This window comes from Phascolarctos cinereus, unplaced genomic scaffold (assembly GCF_003287225.1).
Source record: "Phascolarctos cinereus isolate Bilbo 61053 unplaced genomic scaffold, phaCin_HiC Scaffold_1;HRSCAF=81, whole genome shotgun sequence".
Classification (NCBI taxonomy): Eukaryota; Metazoa; Chordata; class Mammalia; order Diprotodontia; family Phascolarctidae; genus Phascolarctos; species Phascolarctos cinereus.
In genome coordinates this window covers 251,880,671-251,886,572 of record NW_027555514.1, presented here as the reverse complement: position 1 = coordinate 251,886,572, position 5,902 = coordinate 251,880,671, and the positions used below count along the sequence as shown (strand labels likewise).

General features: G+C 35.8%; 1 pseudogene; it reads right to left on the bottom strand.

Annotated features, from left to right (window-relative positions):
• Positions 1 to 4,852: 4,852 nt before the first annotated feature.
• On the bottom strand, positions 4,853 to 5,393 carry LOC110213224 (large ribosomal subunit protein uL15 pseudogene; annotated as a pseudogene).
• Between the last annotated feature and the right edge of the window lie 509 nt (positions 5,394 to 5,902).

Genomic DNA, 5,902 nt, shown 5'->3' with positions numbered 1-5,902 from the left:
ACATCTATACACATGTATACATATAATATAAATACTAGGAAATTTATTGTGTGGCATAAGCTCTAGCTGCTATAGGTATCAGGAAAGACTCCAAAGACAAGGTGACCCTTCAGTTTAATCTTAAAGGAAACTAGGGTCCCTAAAAGGCAGAGGTGAGATAGGAATGATTCCAGACAGCAGATGGAGCTCCATGTATGAGAAACAGTCAAAGAACTAATTTGGCCAGATTATCAAGTGAATATAGGGGAATACTGTGAATAAGGCTAGACTGGCAGGTTGGTACAGGTTATGATAGTGTTTTAAAAACCAGATAAGAAAATTTACATCTGATCCTTGAGGTACTAGGGAGCCATTAGAGATTCCTAAGATGGAAAACATCATGGTCCAGTGGTTTTTCTAGGAAAAAGAAGCAAATAAAGAAACTGCCTTGGCCAATGTGTGCAGGTTGGATTGGAGAGAAGAGAGAACTGAGGAAGGGAGGCTAATTAAGAGACTACTCCAATAGCATCGACAATTAGTTATTCATGAGGGTCTGAAGTAGGATGATAGCTATTTGAATGGAGAGGAGATGTGCATGAGATATGCCATAATGCCATATATATAATTGTCAAAATATTATGATGCTTTCTTTTGGGGGGAGTACTTTGGAAGTCCTATGATACAGTTTTTAGTCTTTTTAAGTTCTGTCCTCTTTTCATGTAATATACACAGTGTACAGAGAGCTGGTCTTGAAATCAGGAAGATGAATTACAATTATTTCTCAGTCACCTATTAATTTTGTGACACTATACAGCTCACTTAACTTCTCTCAGCCTAAGTTTCTGCATTTGTAAAAAGGGAATAACAACAGGACCTACATCACAAGGTTGCTGTGAGGATCAAATGGTGGTGTGTGTGTGTGTGTATGGATATATATGTATATCCATACACATTTACATATATATGTATATACATATGTGTGTGTATATATATATATACATACACAGTATTTAAAATTTTACAATGCTATGTACACACTAGCTATTATTTATCAACATATTTACCATGCATATGAATACATTTACAATTATGTAGACAATGTGTGCATATACATATGGATGCACACATATGTGGGTGTACATAATTCTCAATTCTATGATCCTGTGAAGGAATGACTGATCTCCATATTATTTCTACAATCAATTGTTAATGCCTTTATAAAATGGGAATGCCAAATGGGGCATAGAATATCTGATATAATTGTCCCTCTTGAAGTTCAAGAGCTTTGTGCTGACTTCCTAGAATTTCTGAATACTGATAGGGTGATGAAATCTTCTGAATATAGGTCTGCTGTTTGAGAGGGTTGGGATGCTACTGTTTTCTGAGACTTTTCAAATGAAATTTCTTGGTTACTTTGATATTCAAGTATATGGGTATTGTTTTGTCTTGTTTTTAATGGAAAGGCCAATAGTTATTTTTTTTTTTTCTAACTAGCCTCTTTAAAAAATTGCTAGAACTCCTAATTCAGTATTAGTACATGTGACTGTAAAATTTGACCTGAGAGAAAGGTTGCTTCTTCCCTGGTAATGACATTCAGAAATGACTTGCCTCTACTAGTCAATAAAATAAACTCCTTCCCTTGGGCTTTTCCAGAAAAATCAAAATGCTTTCCATGTTATGTTGCAAAAAGCCCATGTCTTTGGCTCTTAGATAGATTTTAAAGGTCAAAATCCTGAAATATAAGCATCTAACTGTCCTACATGGATACTGGCATGCAGCCTCTGGGAGCTAGGACACTGAAATGATGATTTGCACTACTGTGTTGGCTATTAACCTTTCACAGCATCACTTCATGTGTCATTTTTTTTTCTATTTAGTGTATTTAAATGCCCCACCATTTAAAGAGTAAATGTAAATCCTCTCTGTCTCTTGCTCTCTCTCTTTCTCTCTCTCCCACTGTCTATATATACAGATATGTACACACACACACACACACACACACATATATTTATACACACACACACACTATATATATATATATATATATATATTATACACACACAAAGACATGTGCATATATACATATATTATCTATCTAAAACTATTCATCTTTTAATGTCTATATTTAAATATAGTTAGTTTACATATGGTATATGTGCACTTATGCATGTACAGACAAGTATATACTAGTGAAATATGCGTGTCTATAGAGTGATGAAAAACAGATGATATATAACATAACCAAGAATTTCATTATGTAAGTTACTGATTCTAATTAATATCTATATATTCCAAATCACTTTGATCTTTGCTATGTCATATATCTTTCCTTTCTTTTTATACTCATTGGCTGTGTGTGTGTGTGCATGCACATGCATGTGTGTGTATATACACATGTATATATGTATGTGTATGTGTATATGTGTTTGTATATGCACATATTTCTGTGAATGTGTGCATATATGTATGTGTATATATATATATGGTCTGTAATGTTTATTATAACAACAGCTTATATATGTATATATCTATATTTATATGTATATGTGTGTATAATAAATATATATGTGTGTGTATATATGTACATACATATATATGTGAGTATTATATATATATACATATATATGTGTATATATATATATATGTATCATATATATGTATATATGTGTGTGTGTTCTGGAATGATTATTACAACAATAGCTTCTATCAGGAAAGCAATCCAAATTTACAAAGTGCTTTACAGACATTATCTAATTTGATATTAAAAACAATTATGGGAGGTAGGTACTAGTGCTAAGAAAGCTCAAGCAAGGTGGATTTCTCTGCTTATCATTATTTCTTCCTCCCCAGGCTGTAAACAAGTGTCAAGTTGTTATTTTTTTTTTACACTAGTGATTGTTGCATTATGGTACCAGATCTCTTCCCTGGATTTTTGCTTGAGGAGTGTTAAAGATGGGCAGATATTGAGCAGGATGCCTCCAATATTATGGAGTGAGTGTGAGGAAGGAAATATACAGGTAATCAGAGTAAGTAAGATATGTAGGTTTGGTGCAGCTATAGTGAGGTACAGCTATTTGCAGATATGTCAGTGTAGGGAGCACTAAAGAAAACATAGAAAAATAACCTCTGCCTCTATAGATAGCTGATGAAGTTGGGTAGCCCTGAGTTCTAGTAACTACCAGCAAGGAGGATTTCTTGCATTGGAAGACAGTTGCAACAGCACTGACTGATGATAAAGTATCTGAGTGACATTTTTCTGAGTACCTCATAATTTTGCACAGGAATAGATGTCATTGCACAGCAAATTAACAGATATTAAGCGTGTGTTTGCTTGTCAACAACATTTGTATATGTTATTATTCCCATTTTTCAGATTTCTGAATAAGCTTATAAAAGACATTTCAAACTAGATTATCATGAAAAATTATGAAAACCAAGATGTAAATATATCAGTAAACTGCTATTTGCATGCCATTTTATAGTGCCAGAAGTGATTTACATCCATTTGATTACTACTTTACATTAGTCTGTATTTAAGAAAGTTACATGGTTAGCTATGTTAGGAATTAGAAAGGAAACTAATTTATGTATTTCATATTATTCTACAATATTCAATTAATCTACATCTACTTATTATGTCCCAAGTATGCACCAGGCACTGCTAAGCACTGAGAAATCAAAGAAATTATGAAACCAGTTCCAGCCTTCAAGAAGCTTACATTCATGAGGGAGACAATGTGTGTAATTAACTATATGTAAGATACATGCAGAGTAAATTCAGGCTAACCTTGAGGAGGAAGCATTGGATGCTGACAAGATGTAGAGAGGCCTCTATCGAAAAAAGGTAATATTTTACCTCAGTCTTGAAGGATGTTCAGAATTCTAAAAGGCAAAGATTAGGAGAGAATTTCAGGTAGGGGGGGAAAGACCAAAGAATGGAGACAAATGGGACATCTGTGGGGAACAGAAAGCAGGTCAGTATGGCTGGATGATCGAAAGCATGGAAGGGATTAATGGGAAAGATGGGAAGGAGCCAGGTTGTGAAGAGCTTTAAATGTCAAGAGGAATAATATGTTGTTGGAGCTCTGTGAATGTATTAAGTATGTGAGCACGTGTGTGCCTGCACATACACATTCTTAAAAAAAATAAAACAAGATGACAGAAGAAAGAAGTTATATCGAATACAGTTATCTATCTTTGAATCTATGTATCTATCAGTATTATTAAGCACGTGTGAATGTGCATGTATGCACATATGCATTCTTAAACATAAAATAAAATAGGCTTACAAAGGAAACGAATTATAGTGAATAAATTCTTTATCTGTGAATCTACTTATGTATCTATAACCATTATTGAGTGTGTGCATGCACATACACATTCTTAAACATAAAATAAAACAGGATTAACAAAGGAAAGAAATGATATTGAATACGATTAACTATTTATGGATCTGTGTATGTATCTATCACCATTTTAAGTGTGTGTGCACATGTGTGCATAGACATGGGTATGCTTAAATCTAAAATAAAACATAGGATTACAAAGAAAATATATTGAAGAGAGTTACCTGTGTGTGTATTTATAGGTTTATCTATTACCTTTTCAGAACAAGTTTTCAGATTCCAAGTTCATAATACTTGTAATTTCTAAAGATGTGAGAATCATCTAGACAAACGTATAGAAAAGCCAAGTAGCGTTAATGAAATCATTGAGTGCAAGAGAGTTTGGAGAAAACAGCCTAGAACATAGCATTAGGTACATTTCGCCTTAGTTAGCTATTTCATGGCCGTGATAAAGAGCCAGAAAAGTAAAGTAAGAAGGGCTTTTTTTTTTAATAAAGACATTTGTTTTATTTTATAACATTGGATGTTTATGCCACAAGGACACAGGCTCCACTAACACCCTTGATTTCTCCCTCTGCTCTTCTGCTGAAGAACTTTTCCTCCACGATGACTGGCTCCTCGGGGAGTTTCCCTTTTCCTAGGACTTTGTAGTACCCCGACGGCACAACGTCAATGACAGGGGCAAGTCGCTCCTTGTTTTTGGCAGCATTCATCCTGGTCCGCTCACCGACCAGTGTCCACAGTTTGTCAAGGTTGACAGTTGGGCAGTAACTTTGGTTCTTCTTCAGGTGGTAATGCCTCATACCCACTTTCCCGAAGTAACCTGGATGATATTCGTCGAAGTTGATGCGGTGATGGCGCAGCCCTCCTGCATTGCCGCCGCCTCCGGGGTGCTTCCGGTACTTGCCAATGCTCCCGTGGCCTTAGCTGACGTGCCCGCGGAGCTTCCGCGTCTTCCTTAGTCGGGAAGGCATGTCGCAGGCCTCCGCAAAAGAGCAAGAAGGGCTTTTCTAATGGGTGACAGGAATACAAAAGAAAAGCGGCGTCAGGAAAACCCAGAAATAAAAGAGCCCAGAATATCATTCAGATAAAATAAAGACCTAGCTCCTTTAAGAGACAGGTCAGTAAAATGAAAGCTTCATTAACTCAAAAGCAATGATTATAAATGAGTGCGTTAGAAAACGTTGGAGCAAGATGGAGTAGTATCTTATACATCCCTTTTTAAAGCATGGTCCTCAGTCATTTTGAAGAGAGACTTGGAGAGAGAAGACTCAGATACATGAAACTCCAAGTAACCTCCAAAACAAAGGTATTAGTTTGGAGGAACGAGGAAGAGCTGGATAGAGCATTTCGTGCCCGGTTCAGTTCGGTCATTTTTCAGGCACGTCTGACAATTCATGACCCCATTTGGGACTTTCTTGGCAAAGGTGTTGAAGTGGTTTGCCATTTCTTTCTCTAGCACATTTTATAGTTGAGGAAAATGAGGCAAACATGGTTAAGTGACTTACACAGGGTAACACAGCTAGAAAGTGTTTGAGGTCACATTTGAACTCAGGATGATGAGTCTTCCTGACTCC